Here is an 18,921-nt window from a genome sequence, read left to right on the forward strand (position 1 = left end):
TTGTATTTGTTTTATGTTTGAGTACTCATATAAAGTTCTGCATGTGAATTATCTTTTTTATGATGTTCCCAAGTTTCTCTCTTATGCTTTGTACAAAGATCTTTCAAATCAGTGGAAATACTATGTCCAAAGATATCTAGAGTAAATTCTTGCTTGTTGTAAGTATGGCTGTTTCAGAACAGTCAGTTCTGAATAATAAAGTTACCTGCAGTTGCTGTAGTTTATTGAAATTATTGCCTCAACAGAAGTCTGTTCAGTGTCTTTCAGTGTCACAACTCAAGTATTTATGTTTTTGAGAGCAGAATAACAACATGTTTCAAGCATTATCATTAGTGGTAGAACACTGAAAATTTTCTAGGATTAAGTAACAAAGTTACTGTAAAATGTCTGTCATGGTTTTAAAGCAGTAACTAAAAAATTACTAGAAAACTTACTTATTTCTTGTTGTGAGATATGGATTAGAACAAGAGCAAAACAGGCTTAAAACTTAAGAGGAATAAAGAAAGTTTATTAACAAAACTACAAGAACAAGAACACTAGAATAAACGTCCAGAAAACCCTTTTATCTCCCACTACCCACTATTCCCTTGCTCACATGACAACATAGAGCCAAAAAACTTTGGAACTTTGGTGGTTAAAACAGTCCTAATTCTTGCTAGTGCCTTTTCATCAGCCTTTGTAGAGAAACAGAAGTCTTCTTTTGCTAATCTATGGAGTTTCTCATGAGAAAACTATTTTTGTTATAGTTTTCTATTTCTCTAATGCCAGCTGCCTGGAAATCCTGTCATCAGTTCACTCCTCCCATTTCACACCACTCTGACGTGTGTATGGGTCAATGAGTCTAGGGATGTCATTTTCTAAGGATGAGCTATTCAAAGGCAAAAGTTCTCTTCATCTGTCTCTGTGAGCTTCTCTGGAAAACAGTTTTCTCATTGCTCTCAAGGCCTCAAATCTTCGCTTCACTCTGTTCTAGCACCTCACTGTATCACAATTACTCTACCTTTTGCTCAAAATCCATACTTTGAACACTCCATTCTTCCCAATATACTATGTCATGAATTAAAGGAGTTTTTTTTAAACACTATTGTCCATCTCTATAGCTTTAAACGAAAAATATTTCACCTTATAAAGCATCTCCTTATTCTCTCTTCCGCATCTAAAACTTAACTTTTTTCTTCACTGTCTTTTTCATGTTGATTGTCTCTCTCTCTCTTTTTTTCTCTCTGGGAAAAAGGAGTAATCTGTATCTTTTATCCAGGTAGTAAAAGAATTAAAATCTTGGAAAAGCTGCAAGTGTTCATGGTGTCAGGTTTCAGTCTAGCAGCAGAAACTACAAACTAAACCAGGCCGGCCAGCTCTGTTTCTGCCCCCCCAGCCCTCTGCAGCCTTGTCCAGCCTGGAGGTGGGGGGAGGAGGCCAAGACAGAGCCTTGTTACTTTTTCAGAAGCCGGAAATCAAAGAGAGCAAGAGAACTCTGGCTTTACATCTTAAGGTGGTGTTCACAAGTTGATCTCACTTTCCAATGGTCAAAACTGCTGTCAGTTCTTAGAAATGACCGATAACTGGTCAGGAGAAAAGACTCCCATCAGCCTCCAGCAGCTTCAAGTTCCTTAGCTCCCAAAGCTATCTTAAAGGTAAAGTCACCCCATGACATTCCCATAGACATCAAAAAGTTAAATGGACTATTATTGCAGGTATCCAAACTGATATTATACTGAACAGGGTGCTGGCAACTCTGAGCAAACAAGGAAGAAAAGGGAGGTAATGGGAAAGGGGATGAAAACTATTCAGTTTGTAGTGTTGAAATAGAAAAGCAATGTGAGAACAAAGCTGTAAAATGGAATTTAACAACATGTGGCTTGAAGAATGTAGATTGGTTTCAGAAACGGTGATACATCATTGACAACAGAATAAGTGTCAGAATAGAAGGATAGATGTAAAATAACACTGTCAATCTGGTATGTAGGGCCTGGGCTATTCTAAAGAAAGATGTTCAATAGAGAACACTATGGAAGAATAAAATAAACTATACTGAAATACTTGCAGATATATTTCAGAAAATTTTGGAGGTAACTAAATGCATGTAGCTCCATCAGTTTTTCTTTCCAATGAAATGTCAGGAAACTGAAATATATTTATATGGGGTAGCTGGGAAGAGGAATGCTGTGGCCCTCCTGCTTTTTATTGCTTTCAGTTCCAGGCTTCTGGCAGTCTACTGTTAACCAGCCCCTTTCAAGTATGTCTTCTTCATAGATTCCATAAACTCACAGATTTTCATAAAATGGCCTAACCCTGTCAAAATTTTTTTTAGCTTAACTAACAGATAGTATACTGATGGGAAAAAGCCTGCCAGAAACCAAACCACAAGATAAAACTTACTTATTACTTATATTTTAGCTTAGATCACACTTTTCAAAAAATTAAGAATTTACCCATTTTTAGACTCCATAATTCTTTTGACTGTGCTTATCTGGATCTCCAAATGCCTTTGTATTGGACATCAAAGGCTGTCTACAAAAGTGTTCTGGGATGACTTTATGATGCTTGTATCCCCAGTTGTCTGTTTTGTTTATATGTTGGATGTTAAGTTCTGCACCTTTCAGACTGGCTCTGAGAGTGAAAGGGGGAAAAGGAGAAGCCACAGTTTGTATTCACAAAGAGCCCTCACTGCCCCACATTCTGCTCCTGGACTGTGTTGTCTGCAGCACAGACAGACAGCAGGACAGAGTTCTCCTTTGCTTTTAGTTAGTTTTTAACTAGTTGAGCCAGAGAATTCCCTGGACTGTGTTTTTTCCCTTGTTTCTTGGAACTGTTCAAACCTGCTATGGACCAAAACCCAGACAAACCCTGGAAGCTCATGCCTGTGGCCCACTGGCGTCTGGGCCTCAGCATTTTACAGCACCAAAGGGAGTGATACGAGTCTATGACAGCCAAGCTACACTCCACGACAAGAACTTTCTAAATTTAACATCTCATCAAACAGTGAGAGGTTTAATATTGTTAATTTATTTTATGCTTGTAGATACTTTGCTTGTTGAATAAACAGTTTTTTCCACTTTTTCTCCAAGGAAATAATTTCCTGAACCAGTTGGGAGAGAGGCTGCTTGAATTTCCTTTCTTGAGGGACCCCATTCAGAGGTTTCTTCATAAATTTGCCCTAAACCAAGACAAAAAGCCTATCAAACATAACCTCTTCCTCTTGTTTTGGGAATTCCATTTCATGAAACTAAATTTGTTTTCTAATGTGCAAAACCCTTATGTATTCATTTCAATATGACAAGATAAAACAAAGATAAGGTGTAGAGTTTGTTAGCACTAGAACCATGCATATTTACTTTTCATATTGCAAATTTATGCAATAGTAGGGTACTGTAGCCTCTACTTCTGTATTGGAGCTGAATCAATGGGTGGCATTTCACACCTTTAAGGCACAGTTTATTAACACAGTGGAAGTAACTAGTTTAAAAGGTCTCAGAGCCACTCTAATGAAACGAAAAATTCTGTGTACTGCCTTAATTAAAGGCAAATAGCACTGCAGTGCTTCAGTTATATTCTAGGGGTTGGTTGTAATCTGTTGGTTTAGGTTTCCATGGATTTTGTTGAAACCCATGGAAAGTTTTTTAATGCTATTTTTTTAAACGTCTCAAAACCAACCAAAAACTTCCTACTGTGCCCTGAGTACAGAAGAGAGTGAATCTCCACTTCCCAAGGGAGGAGTAAAAGGCAAAGCCGAGTCATGTATTGTACTTTATCATAGTGATGCAGAGAAGCAATGAGAACTTTTTTTGTCTCTTTGTGTATGCTGCTCTTCCTCATAATGTGAAGCTTGGGAAAAAACAAAATTAAACAAATAAAAGAAAGGAAAGGGTAATGTGTAAAATGGCAACTGTCATGTTTTAATTCAGCGAAGATGACAACTCTATGCAATATTCTTCTTGTGTAGATGATTTCTGTTTATGTTCTGGTTTACGGCAAATTTGGGAGGAAATCTGTGAATACGGTCTTTCTATAAAACAAATTCAAGCGGACCCTCCCCCAGCTGATTTGGAAAAAATGTTTCCTTGGAGAAAAGTAGAAAATACTGTTTATTTAACAGAAATTGAATAATATTGAACAATAAAATTTCTTGCTTATCGATGAGATGGCAAATCTAGAAAAGTCCTTTTCATGTGATGTGGCTTGGCCTGCTCAGTCTCTTATCAGTCCCTCCAGCGCTGGAAAGTGCCGAGGCCCAGGCCCCGGTGGGCCACAGGCGTGAGCTCCCAGAGTTTGTCTGGGTTTTCAGTCCAGAGCAGGTTTGAACAGATTCAAGAAAAAAGGGAAAAAAAAAACCACAGTCCGGGGAACTCCTCTGCCTCAGCTAGCTAAAAACTAACTAAAAGCAAAGGAGAGCTCTGTCCTGCTCTCTGTCCATGCTGCAGACATCACAGTCCAGGAGCAGCATGTGGGGCAGTGAGTGCTCTTTCTGAATACAAACTGCGGCTTCTTCTTCTCCCCTTTCACTCTAAGAGCCTGAAAGGTGCAGAAAGTTTCAGCCTAAGTCTGAAAGGTGCAGAACTTAATATGAAACATAAATAGAACAGATGATTGGGTATAGAAGCATCATAAAGTCACCCCAGGACAGTTTATGATAATGCCCTTGCTAACAACAACTTAGGAGGAATTTTTTGTTATTTATTTTGTTTTACTTTAAAGTGTTCTTCGAAGTCCAGTCTATGATGGATGATCTGGGAAAATGCCTGTACTATAGTTTTTTAATAATATCAGTTTAAATTACATTATAATATTATAGTAATATTGATGTTTATGCAGATTTAATTTCCTTGTTTTATTATTTTTGAAAGTGATGTAGCACAACAAATCAGAACTCCAGTAGCACTACAGAAGGCTTTTTTCCTTCTATGTCAGAATTAAAATAATAATCTAGTTCAGTGGAAAAAAAAACCCAAAACAAACCTGTTATGGTAAGGACTGTATTCTGCTAAGAATCCAAGGCTGATTTTCTTGAACAGAGTTTGTGTAATCTCTCTTAACAGAGATGGAAATTATTGTAATCTGTATTAATGGAAGACCTTATTCCTAAAGCAGGTAATTTATGTGCACTTTTTGATTCCTTTTCTTCTTATATTAAATTTAGAGGCAAATTAGCCTGAAATATAGTTTTAAAAATTGTTTAATAGAACTCCCTACACTAATGCCAGAGAAATAAAAGTACAGAGCAGATTCTTATCTTTAAGCAATTTAAGTAATGATGGGATTGTAGAAAATTAAGGGTTGGAAGGAATCCTAAAGATCACCAGTCCTCACCCCCCTGCCACTTCCTGCTAGACTATGTTGCTTAAGACCTCATCCATCCTGGCTTTGAAAACTGCCAGGGTTAGGCCACCCACAACCTCCCTGGACAACCTTTTTCAGGGTCTCCCCACCGACACAATAAAGGATTTTTTTCCTAATATCCAACCTACATTTCCCCTCTGTCAATTTGCATCCATTACTCCTTGTCCATTCACTACATTTCCTCATCAAGGGTCCCTCTCTGGCTTCCCAGATACTGGAAGTGAGTTATGAGGTCTCCATATCACCTTCCTTCTCCAGGCTGAACAGCCCCAACTCTTTCAGCCAGTCCCCTTATCAACTGGTACTCCAGTCTCCTTATCAACTTAATGGCCTCCTCTGGACTTGCTCCAATGGTTCCATGTTCTTATGCTGGGGACAGGAGAACTGTAGGCAGTACTCCAGATGGAATCTCAGCCACTTTTTTATCCATTGAATCATCCATCCATTAAATCCATGTCTCTCCAATTTAGAGACACTAACATTCAGCTTTGGATTCTATTTTATTAAAATCACTGTTTTATGACTTTTGCTCTTTATTTGAATAAATGCTATTTTCATACTTAGAAAAAAAATCATTTGGCATTGACTTTGCACAGGTTGAAAACTCAACAATTATATTGTGAAATACTTAGGAAAATGGAACAAAAGAATAAGGGGGTGGGTAAGAGGTGAAACACATAGCAGGAGTGGGGGATGGCAGAGAGTGAGACTGGTGTTTGGATAGTTTCAACAAACTTGATTATAATACATTTCTCAATGATAAAAGATTGTTTTGTTGAGGTGACTTGCTTTAGAGTATTTGAAATTATTTTTGCCACCCTCCTTAAAATTAACAATGTTTGTGCACTTTAATGCTAGCAGGTTTCAAGTTTAACTTTTCTCAGTATACATATTATAGGATACAGTGGTCAGAGGTTATAAAAATATTTGTAAAAATTCATGGTGAGCCTAAAAGAAACCATTCCTTTCAAAAAGACTTGAGAAATTATAGGCCTCAAAGACACTTAATGTTGTATTGCATTATGTTATGAGAAATTGTTTCTCCCTGTTGTCCCTCCTCTGATCTGTGATGTGTTGGTTCCATCCCCTTCACTCCTCCCCTTTGGTTTTTCCCCATTGGCTGTAACCTGCCTTCCCCCGCCCCCTTTTCCTCTGTTCAAAAGTTCAGGCGTGAACAATTAGTGCCCTTTTCTGCCCTGAAACTCCTTGGATTAAAACTGCGGTACTGTCCCGGAAAGAGAGAGCTTCCTTTGCCTTTTATCTCTGTCCTCGCTGTTTTCCCCCCACCCGGGGTGGACTGCAGCTAGCTGGGATACTTCCTAGGGGCTGGGAGCAGAGGGAAAATAACAATTTAAAGAAGATGGGATGTTGAAGATTGGGCAGGAGTGGAAACATGGTAGGATTGTGAACAGAAGCAGAAAATCAGTGCAGTTAAATACAGATATGGTGATTGTATTCAGTGATTTACTTAAGTGTATCTTTAGGGAGAACACTGTTTTGTCTAATTATCTTTTGTGTGTAGCAGTATTTTGTGCATTTGTAGAAAACTAATACAGCTGAAGATGAATAAGAAAACTGCCTAAAATAATCCTGCTTAATCATTCTAGGCTGCATTTCATATTGGGTCCAAAGCTGAACTCTCAAAAATACTGATGTATGCAACACATCCTATTTTGCTAAGACATTAAACCAGCTCTCCTAAGCACCTGATATTTTAAAAAATGATAACAGGCCTTTCCTTCTTATGGACCAGGTAATTTTAGTCTCTCCTCATAGCTTTTCTGTGCTATTTTTACTCTAGTGAAAATCTCCAACTCCTAAGAAAACCAATACCAACTGGAGGCAGAGTACATTAGAATGAATCCCGTTAAATATAACCTCAGGTTGTGCACTTAAACGGGATGGATTTTCCAGCCCTTCATTAAGGCACACTGTGACTTAGATCAACATAATAAGTAGCAGTGCCTGAGGCTGTGTCTATCCTAATACAACAGTCTCGGTCTAAACTTTTTTCGAGTGCACTCGTTGAATCTGGCAACTAAAGGAGTATATATATCAGTACTCCTTTTTCTTTTTCTTTTTTTTTTTTTTTTTTAATGCAAACTAAAGCTAGCTAGGCAATGATTCAAATTAAATCACTGTGTATATGTCTGGGGAAAAATGCATAATTGTTTGCCTGGGCAAATGTGCTTTCTAATGCTGGCAAGAGTTCATTTTGGTGTTCATCATGATGTATTATGAAAATTCTTTGGTCTCTCATTATATAAAACCAGCTTCTATTAAATAGGTGTATATATGCCTACATGCATGTACATGCACATAATCATTCTGAAAATGTTTGAAAAATAATGTAGGATTTGATGTAGAGCTACAGTTTAATTCCTCAGTCCAGTTCAGAGCTTACACTGTCAGATAAATGAAGAATAAATAATTTCAGTATAATGCTCCTGGTAATATAGTTGAGTGCAATTAAAGTAAAAAACTGATGGTGTTAAATTATTAAATCAGTATGGTAAAATTGTTGCATTAATTGCCAGCAGAGGTAACATGTGCAGTATGACTATGGACTACAAGAAGCACACGGTCTGTCTAAATTAATTTTTATTTTTATATTTCTCATAAAGCAATGTAAAGGGAATTGTCCCTTTGCTTAATTGAGGAAGTGAATAAAAAATTTAAAAGTCCACTATACTGACTTTCTGTAAATGTTAACATTCTTTTTGTCAAATCTATTGCATTTATATCTGTTCACTCAGGGTGAAATTTGCTGGGCTTGTAATATTTGCTTTTGAAGACTTTAAGGAAAAAGCCTTCTAAGCTTTTCAGCAGATGTGTTCTGTTATTGTATAGTCTGTTCAGATGCTTCCATACCTTGAACAATATATTTCAGTAAACAATTACATCTCCTGAAGCTATCTTGCTTTGAAGATCTGTCTTTCCCAGGTCTTAATGGCAACCTTAATCACAAAGAATAGGTATTCAGATTCTTAAAGCCACTTATTTGCCTATCATATAAATAGAAGTATAAATAGTTATTTTGTGGTTTTCATAATTATATCAAGTAAATCAAATTCTAGTACAATAATTGAGAAGTAAAATAAATAGGCCTTTAAATATGAAGAATTTATTATATTACAGACTTATGTCTATATTTTATTCAGTCTATTATTATTCTTGTTATATTAATTCCATATCCCATTTATCCAAGAGATTTCTGAAGTGGGTGTGTAAACTTATGTAAACATGTGTGTGTTTATATTGTGTGCACATTACATGCCAGAAAACCCATTACAAACATTGTCATTGTTATAAATAAAAAAAAACAATGTTCAGATTATATGTTCTTGTTCCAATCCCAGTTTAGGTCCCTGGTTAAGGAGTTTGGTGTTGTAAGCCCCAAAGGGCTTCATTGTTAGGAATTCCTTACTTGTTTTGTCCTTGCATTTGTACCCATGGGTATACCCCTTATTCCCTTCTAAACCGTCAGGTAATTCAGCTGCTGCTACCCAGGACGAACTTCTGCATTTCCCATGAAGACTTGCACACTGGTGCATATTAAAATCATATTACCACCTGGGAGCAAAGACAGCCCTGGACGACGAGCCACTCTCAAGAAACATGTGGAGGACCACACTGTGGAGGCAATGGGGACCTGGGGAGACTGGGTGCGCCGATCCCGGTCCAGCAAGCTGGTCACCATGACCTGGGCAGGACTTGAGAGAGAAGACACCCCTGGACTTTTGAGCCTAAGGCAGAGTCTCAGGATGATCCCGGCGAGGATGGAGGCTCCAGTCCTACTGACAGTGAATGACAACAGGTCTGTGTGGTCCTCCTCCTCAATGTCGACCACTGGGAACAGCGGTGGTGGCGCGCCCCCTGAGCTCCCCCCACCTCTAGGCCTAGTTCTCTCTAATAAAGGCTTGTTAAAGGGAGCAGAAGGTCTCCTAGCCCTTCAATTTACATCAACTGGGGGCTTGTCTGGTATCTGCTATGCCCACGAGGACCAGGAGGGACTGGCCATCCACCCTGGACCCTTTGTGGGATTGCTGGAGATGCCTCGACAGCCTTAGAGGGAGTTGACGCCAAGGAGTGCCAGACTGGGTGAGAACCTCCAGTGGCAGGATTGGGAGGCGCACAAGTGAGTATGTGAGACAGGGGCTGGCAGCCCAGGCTCCTGAAGCGAGTGGGACCTCCCAGTATCACGGTTCCAGACTCTTGCGAGGGGGCTGTCCGGGAATGGGGGAAAGCAAATGAGGCCCAAATAGGGTGCAGAAGAATGTGTGGAGTCGTCTTCCAGGGGGGTTTCAAAAGGCAGCGCGTAAGCGACCCCCAATGACTAAAAGATCCCCTCAAAAGTTCTGGGACAGAGGTCAGAGGGAGGGAGAATCCGGAACCCTAGGAACTGAATCCCAGGATAAGACAACAGGGAAGAAACAAAGTCAGGGGCCTGTACAGGACAGAAATGACTTCACAGTTTCCGCTTGGACCTGGCCTTTAGGTCGAGACCCAGGATGTTGGAAGGGGATAACGCTTAACCTGTTGGGACCAAATCCTGGTATCTCGAGTAAAGAGGGATAAGGGTGTGGGGAAGAGATTAGCTCGTTGGGACCCCCACCAGACTCCCTAAGGGAATAAGGGTAGAGGGAATGGGCTAACAAGGGGAGGCCCTGCAAGGACCTTACCAAACTCCCTGCATTTTGTTAGTTTAAGCAGGAAGTTTTTCCCCTTTCATTGGTTAGACATGTCGCCTCTGATGTTGGGTGGAGGTGGTTCACTTATAGGAATCAGAAATAACTCTTGAGTTGGCATTTCCTCCTAAGTTTTCTGTGTTTTTCAGAATATCAGTTAATGGAAAGATTTACGTTTCCTCTGGTGTTGGGCTGAGGCGATTAACCTGACAGTAGTACTTAGATTCGGGAGGGGATTTAGGGCAGAGAGGAGTAAGATTCCTATTTTGCTTTCTAGTATAGGATGACTTGTTTTCGGTTGTAAGCTCCAGTTTGGGAAGGGGTAGTAGGTTTTTTGCAGTTGAGTTCACAGAGATTGAAGTTGGGCGCGTTAGCCATTGTTTTGCCTGTCAGTATTTTTCTGTTTCGGTAAGGGCACGTTAATATATTTTGTGTTGAAACCCACTGATAGAGGAATGGGACAGTGTGCGGGTAGACAGAACTCTCCAAAAAGGAGAAACAAAAAGGTAATTCCACCAAATAGCCCCCTCGGAAAGATGTTAGATAAATGGGAAGACAATGAGCTCACCAAGGGGCTTGATAAAGTCAAGATGATCTATTATTGCATGGAGGAATGGCCAAAATTGGAGCTAGAGTGGCCGTGGTTCGGCTCTCAAGATGCGTGGATGTGTATGCAACTTAAACAACACCTAAGAGATCAGCCCAAACCTGATGAGGAGCAATTAGTATATGCAGATTGCTGGGGGCATGAGAGCATAGGAAACAAAACTGTAAAGATCTGTAAACTCAAGAAAACAAAGGATGAGGGAGCTGATCTAACGAAGGAACCATGAAGTGGCGGTGGGACCCCCTCGACCACTTACCTCCCCCTTCCTACCCTGTACCTCCCCTAGAGCCTCTAGCCCAATGTCAAGAATAGAATCCCTTCCCTTGCAAGTTTCCATACTTTCCACTCCCCCTCCTTCTCAATTTTCTGCCTCCTTACCACTTCCACCCCTTCAACTCTGTAATCCTCTCTCCTCCATCTTCCCAGGTCCCAATCCCCCTATTACCTTCACAATCCCCCACACCCTTTCCATTGTCCCAGATCCCTATTCCCATACCGCCACCACCCCCGCAGAATCCTACTCTTCCGTCATCTTCTGTTGCCCAAGGCCCTGCTCCCTCACTTTCTCCATCTTCCCAGACTCCTGTTTCTCCACCTCCTACTTCAGGACAAGCCCGAAATCCTTCACCACTTTTATCCCAACTCCCGTCTTCTAACCCTATCTCTTATGCCATCCAGGGTCCCCCGAGCTCATTGGCCTCCACCATGTTAGTCCAGAGATCGCACGGGATATCTCCCCAAGCCCCGAATCCCTCAATCTTCTCCGAGCACCCACTTGCTAACATTTTCACCCCCTTACTTACACAAACCCACCAATAGTTATATCCCCCTCACCAGGGAGTGTCCCCAGACCCCCTTTACAATGGAAAGGGATAACCACCTCCGCTAACAGTAATGCCTGTGTTAGTGGTCTGCAGACCCCAGGGCTCAAGCCATCTTCAAGATGAGACTCAGGATGAGGGCCTGTATTGTAATACTAGGTCCAGGACTCTCCGTGCAGACCAATTATTCCCCTTGCGGGAGGTATCAATGGGAGGTGTGTTCGGTAGGATAGGCTATGTGAATGCCCCTTTAACCTCCTTGGAAGTGAGAGGATTTAAGAAGGAAATGGGTAGTTTAATTGAAGATCCATCTGGGGTGGCCCAACAGGTAGATCAGTTCCTGGGGCCCAGTATTTATACTTGGGGAGAGCTGACCTCTATCTTGAAAATTTTATTCAGTCCAGAGGAAGTCAAGCTAATTAGAACTGCAGGTATGAAGATCTGGGACAGGGAAAATCAGGCACGGCCCCCAGCTGATCGGAAGCTACCAATAGATGATCCGTGCTGGAACCCTAATCAGGCCCAGGACAGAAGGAGCATGGAGGAGTATCGGACCCTGATGATCCAGGGAATCAAGGAATCAGTACCAAAAGGGAGTAATACTAAGTTGGCCTTTGACTCAATGCAGGAAAAAGACGAGACACCTGCTGCTTGGTTGAACAGGTTAAAGAAAACCTTCCAACAATATTCTAACATAGATCCAGAAATCCAGAAAGGCAGGTTTTGTTGAAAGTACAGTTTGTATCAAAGGCGTGGCCTGATATTAGAAGGAAATTGGAAAAAAATGAAGACGGGCAGGAAAAAGGGATTAATGACCTGTTAAAAGAGGTGTTATGGGTATACCTACGGAGAGACGAGGAAAAGGCAAAGAATAAGGCTAGGATGATGATTGCTGTAGCATGGGAAGGATTAGGAACAAATGGAGGGGTGGTAGAAAGGAAAGATAGCCCAAAACCCTCGGTAAAAAGGCCACAGGAAAAACCCATTATACTGCCATGGCGAACTAAACCAAGGCTTTATGAGGATAGAAGGTGCTATTACTGCGGGGAGGTGGGACACCTCAGAAAGGATTGTGGGAAGGCCAGCTTCGATAATGCAATAGCCAAGGAACAGGAAACCTTGGAAAGATTGCTGAAAGGTGAGGACTAGGGATGTCAGGGGCTCTATACTCTGGGGGACCCAATGTATCACCTCACAGAGCCCCTGGTAATTTTTGAAGTGGGCCCCCATTACCAAGATTTTGAGTTCCTAGTGGATACTGGTGCAGACCGATTGAGTATTAATGAAATCCCATCTGGAGTGACAATAGGGTCAAAAACTTGTGAGGTTGTTGGAGCAGAAGGAAGGCCCTTCACAATCCACGTGCTAGAAGGAGTGGATATCCGAGGAAACGCTCAGTGTTGTTGGGTGGACTTGGTTTACCTCCCAGACTTGGAGAGTAATTTACTAGGGAGGGATTTACAAATCCAACTGGGAGTTGGCATTATCCCAGAAAAAGGGAGAATGGTGGTAAAGATGCTCAGATTAACTGAGGTTGACCTAGAACAGATCAACCCAGAGGTATGGGCAGAAGAAGGGAAATGTGGACTCATAAACGTGACCCCCATACAGGTAGAAATCCGGGAAGGACCTCCTATAAGGGTAAAACAGTATCCCCTATCATTAAAGAGTAGGAAAGGGTTAGTGCCTATTACTGAGTCCCTATTAAGGTCAGGCATCTTAGAAAATTGTATGTCTTCCCATAATACTCCGATCCTCATGGTCAAGAAGGCTGAAAACAAGTAAAGACTGGTGCAAGATCTGCAGGAAGTAAACAAAAGAACAGTCACCCGACATCCAACTGTGCAAAACCCATACACATTCCTAAGTAAAATCCCAAAAAAACATGCACGGTTCACAACAATCGACTTAAAAGATGCATTTTGGGCTTGTCCTCTAGCAGAGGAGTGTCATAATTGGTTTGCGTTTGAATGGGAACACCCAGAGGGGAACAGAAAATCATAGCTAAGATGGACACGCTTGCCCCAGGGATTCTGTGAATCACTGAATCTCTTTGGATAAGCCTTAGAAAAAATGCTGGAACCATTTACCCCTGAGGATGATGCGCAGATCTTGCAGTATGTGGATGATGTCTTAATATCTGGAAAGGAACAGGGGTCGGTTTGGGCAACCAGCATTAATCTACTAAATCATTTGGCGACAATTGGCTTAAAAGTTTCTAAAAATAAATTACAGTTTGTAGAACCCCAGGTAACTTACCTAGGGCATATAATTGGAAGTGGTTATAAAAAACTAAGTCCAGAAAGGATTTCTGGGACTGTGTCCATTACAGCTCCAAAGACAAAGAGAGATGTCAGGAAAATATTAGGATTATTTGGCTACTGTAAATTATGGCTAAAAAATTACATCCAGAGTGTTAAATTCTTGTATAAGAAGCTGGTATGTCCAGACCCGATAGAATGGACGAAAACGGACGAGATCCAGTTAGAAAATTTAAAGAAACAACTATCTTCAGCACCAATCCTAGGAATGCCAGATTTAGACAAGGAGTTCCACCTATTTGTAGACGTGGAGGAGGGGATTGCATACAGAGTATTAACACCAAAATGGGCGGGTTCAAAGAAGCCCATAGCTTACCTCTCAAAACTTTTAGATCCTGCAGCTCGGGGGTGGCCGACCTCTCTTCAGGTAATCGCTGCCACTGCTCTACTGCTTGAGGAAGCCCAAAAACTAACATTCCAAGGAAGAATCAAAGTATATACTCCACATAACGTGAAAGGCATATTGAGCCAAGGGGCACACAAATGGCTGACTCCCGGATCCTAAAATATGAAATTGTATTGATGAATTCGGATAACCTTGAGTTAGCAACCACAAAATTGTTAAATCTGGCACAATTTTTATCAGGGGAACCAATGCCTGGCTTAGAGCACCATTGCCTGAATGCTATAAGTCTGCAAACCAAAGTCAGGGAAGACCTAAGAGATGTTCCTTTGGATTATGGGGAAGCTCTTTTTACTGATGGGTCCTCGCAGGTAATAGACGGGAAACGAACATCTGGTTACGCAATTGCAGCAGTATCTAAAGGTGGAGACATAAGACTTTCAGAAAAAGGAAAGTTTTCTGAAAGTTTTTTCAGAAAGGAAAGAAAAACGAAGAGGTCAGCCCAACTATGAGAAGTTTATGCATTAAAAAGAGGATTGGAGCTACTTGAAAAGAGATGTGGGACAATCTGTACCGACTCCAAGTATGCTTTTGGAATTGTCCACACCTTTGGTAAAATCTGGGAAGAAAAAGGATACTTGAATTCAAAGGGAAAAGATCTAGCCCATCGGGAATTGATAAAGTCTGCCCTAGATGCCTTGATGGCCCCAAGGGAGGTTGCGGTTGTCCATATCAGGGGCCACCAAAAGGGGAATATGATCGAGGTGGTTGGGAATCAGATTGCTGATTTGGCAGCGAAAGAGGCAGCACAAGGCCCCGGGGAACCCTCACAACTTCTAAAACTTACCAGCACTACAGATGAAAAAGAGAATACCCCAGTAAATACACCCATATTTACTAAAAAGGAGTTAAAGCTTATAAAAGAATTAAAACTGAAACAAGGACCTCAAGGGGAATGGGTACTCCAAGACAGGAGGAAATTCCTAAGCAAAGCATTGGCCTGCAGGGTATTGGATGAAATACACAAATTGACACATTGGGGGATGCAGGGTCTATGTGACCACTTCTTGAGGGAGGACATCTGCATAGGGGTTTATGATATAGCAAAGGCCATCACTCAGGGCTGCGTAACATGTCAAAGGGTAAACCAGCGAGTGATGAGGAAACCTATACCAGGGGGGAGGGAACTAGCTGAGAGACCCTTCCAAAATGTGCATAATGATTTTATGGAAATGCCTCTAGCACAGGGATACAAACACCTGCTAGTGATTGTAGATCACCTGACCGACCCATTGGCCAGAGGCTTTTCCCACTCGGAATGAAACAGCGAGAGTAGTAGTCAAAATACTTTTGGAACATATCATCCCCAGGTATGGGTTAATCAACAACATAGACCAAGGCCCCCATTTCACTGCCCATGTCCTCCAGGAAACCACCGAAGCCCTAGGGATAAAGTGGGAGTTACACACCCCATTGCTTCCCCAGAGCTCCGGTCGGGTAGAATAGATGAATAAAACCATTAAAACTACCTTAACCAAACTAACTCTGGAGACTAAACTAGATTGGGTAAGATGTCTCCCTTTGGCTCTGTTACAAATAAGAACTGGACCTCGAGCAGATTTAGGGGTATTCCCCTATGAAATGCTATTTGGACTCCCCTTCCTAATTATTCCTTACAGCATTGCCCAATATATGGAAGGGGAAGAAACATCAAGGAGGTATTTGGAAATTGTCATTAAAACTTTAGATAACCTCAGGAAAAAAGGGTATCTCCCTCAAACCCCTCCCTTAGAGGTAGACACACACCATATTAACCCTGGGGATTGGGTATTGGTAAAATCTTGAGCTAACTCTCCTCTCACTCCAAAGTTTGAAGGACCATACCAACTTCAACTCACCACACATACGGCTGTGAGAACCCGGGAGAAAGGGTGGACACACGTGATTTGAGTTAAAGGACCAGTGGCACCACCAAATGGGGAAGTAAACTTCGAAAAAGATCCCTCTAACTGGACTGTCGTCCCCAACACCAAGGACTTGAAAAAAACCTTAAGAAGGAAACACAGAGACTAAAGTCCCCAATCAGGAACTAGAATTATAACAATTGTTGTTAAGTGATCTCTTGGTTGCAATGTTTGTGGTTAAGTGTTTCCTTAAATCTTGTGAGCTAATGTTAAAGTGTTTTCCAGTCGTGGTTAACTTCTATTATTATTAGTTGAGAAAGTAAAAGAACCCCCCCAAATAAGGCTCCAATTTCCTAGCCAAGACTATATCCCTCACCAAGCAGCTTTTCCCAAGACCAAAAACGAGAACCGTAGAAAGGAGAAGGACAAAAATAAAGCTGTAAGCCTTGGACCCAGACCCCAAAAGGGCATGAAGAAAACCCCAAGAGGCAAGACCAGGGGAGATCAAACATGGTTCCTACTGGACTCTTGGGAGTCACGGACCGGAGGGAGCCTAAAAGGATCATCACAAAGCTCATGGTAGGTCTAGTGATAGCAATGCACCTCACCAATGCCATGGCGACCGACTCTTGCATGAAATGTTATTATCCCCTGTGTGATGGGGAAAATCTAGAGTCCGTGGTAAGGGTCCACAGAAATTTGAGTCCTTCTTGTTACAACAAATCACAATTAGAAGAATGCCAAGAAAATGGAAAAACATATTGGATTACCAGAAATACGGCCACTTTTAGAGAACGTCTTTTGGGAGACTGCCCCATGAGGGATACTTGGCTTTGCTTTGAAAAGAACGAACCAGTAAAAGGTGAACCTGGTGTGGTAAAGGAGAAAGGAGTGGACATGAGGGTGGGAAATGAAGAATGGGAAAATTTGAGTAGGAAGAACTTGGTCATTGATTTAATTGAAAAGATCAGCAAAGAATTAAATATAACTGATTGTTGGGTAGGTGGGAGTACTAAAATGTCTGATATTTGGCCCTGGGAGGGAATCAGAGAAATTTTAAGCATAAAACAAATTGGGGAAGGCCAAAGAACACCAGGGTATAGGAGAAGGGAAAAATGGGAATTAAAGGCTAAGGTAATTGGGGAAGAATGTATTCTACGAACTGGAAAAAATATAGGACCCCGGTGGGGTGGATGGCATGCAAAAGATATCTTATAACAAAGAATTTAGGAACTAAATGGGTTTCCCAAGAACTCAGCCGATATTGGTCCTTAGGGAAAAGGGAAAAGTGTGCATTTATCACGAAGGGTATAACCTTTATGAATGTGCAGAAAAAGGGATCAATCCCTTCTGGGGAATTAGAAGCCTATCAAAGCATAGGGAGTACCCCTATGAAGACGGGGAAGGTTTTTGGGAAGCCCCAGATAATTTCTTTTGGATCTGCGGGGATGAAGCTTAAACACATCTACCAGGAGACTGGTCAGGTAGCTGCATGATTGGGGTGATAAAACCAGCTTTCCTCCTGCTCCCAAAAGAAGCTGTCTCAGAGCTGGGAGTACCAGTATATGACAACCTAAAGAGGCCCATAAAAAGGAAGAGAAGGAGTGTAATAAGCAGAGGAGGGACCCAGAATTGGAAAGGAAGGGTCTGGACCCCAGAGGAAATAATAAGAACTTATGGACCAGTGATCTGGGCCCAGGATGGATCCTAGGGATATAGGAGTCCAATATACATGTTGAACAGAATAATCAGGCTCCAAGCTGTAATTGAAATAACATCAAACAAAACAGTCCTGGCCCTTGATCATATAAGTGACCAACTTTCCCAGACCCGAACAGTGGTGTACCAACTCTGTCTGGCAGTAGATTACCTTCTCGCTGATGAGGGGGGAATCTGTGGGAAGTTTAACACCTCTGAATGCTGCCTAGAAATAGATGATAAAAGTGAAGTAATCTGGAACATTTCTAAAGAGATCAGAAAAATCTCCTCCGTATGGAACCAAGAATGGACGCTGATCCTGAATACTGATTGGTGAGATGGTTTTTGGTCCTTTAAGGGCTGGTGGAAAAAGGTGGAGTTCATTGGTATAGTGGGACTAGCAGGACTGTTATTTCTTCCCTGTGTCATCCCATGTTTAATCAGAATAATTACCTCAATGGTACAGTCTAGCAGCATGATCTCCAACTCATTAGAAATAACCCAAGAGAAGGGAAGAACTAAGATCCTAATGTTAGAAAGTTCAGAGCGGTAAGAAGCAAAAAGGGTATATGACCAGTTCCAAAGACTAAAGAAATTTCATTACCAAGAGCCTGAAACAGCAATTTCACACAGGGTGATGCCTGGTCAAGTTAAAATAGGGGGGAATATTGTTATAAATAAAAAAAAAAAAAAATGTTTAAACTATATGTTCTTGTTCCAATCCCAGTTTAGGTCCCTGGTTAAGGGGTTTGGTGTTGTAAGCCCCAAAGGGCTTCATTGTTAGGAATTCCTTACTTGTTTTGTCCTTGCATTTGTACCCATGGGTATACCCCTTATTCCCTTCTAAACCGTCAGGTAATTCAGCTGCTGCTACCCAGGACGAACTTCTGCATTTCCCATGAAGACTTGCACACTGGTGCATATTAAAATCATATTACCACCTGGGAGCAAAGACAGCCCTGGACGACGAGCCACTCTCAAGAAACATGTGGAGGACCACACTGTGGAGGCAGCAAGGACCTGGGGAGACTGGGTGCGCCGATCCCGGTCCAGCAAGCTGGTCACCATGACCTGGGCAGGACTTGAGAGGGAAGACACCCCTGGACTTTTGAGCCTAAGGCAGAGTCTCAGGATGATCCCGGCGAGGATGGAGGCCCCAGTCCTACTGACAGTGAATGACAACAGGTCTGTGTGGTCCTCCT

General features: G+C 41.7%; 1 long non-coding RNA gene across 1 annotated transcript; it reads left to right on the forward strand.

Annotated features, from left to right (window-relative positions):
* Positions 1-6,944: 6,944 nt before the first annotated feature.
* LOC111928964 (uncharacterized) lies at positions 6,945-9,299 on the forward strand. The gene is made up of 2 exons (XR_002864407.2): positions 6,945-7,090; positions 8,825-9,299. It is a non-coding gene; the product is annotated as an uncharacterized LOC111928964 (long non-coding RNA).
* Positions 9,300-18,921: the final 9,622 nt, after the last annotated feature.

This window comes from Cyanistes caeruleus, chromosome 5 (assembly GCF_971803275.1).
Source record: "Cyanistes caeruleus chromosome 5, bCyaCae1.hap1.1, whole genome shotgun sequence".
Classification (NCBI taxonomy): Eukaryota; Metazoa; Chordata; class Aves; order Passeriformes; family Paridae; genus Cyanistes; species Cyanistes caeruleus.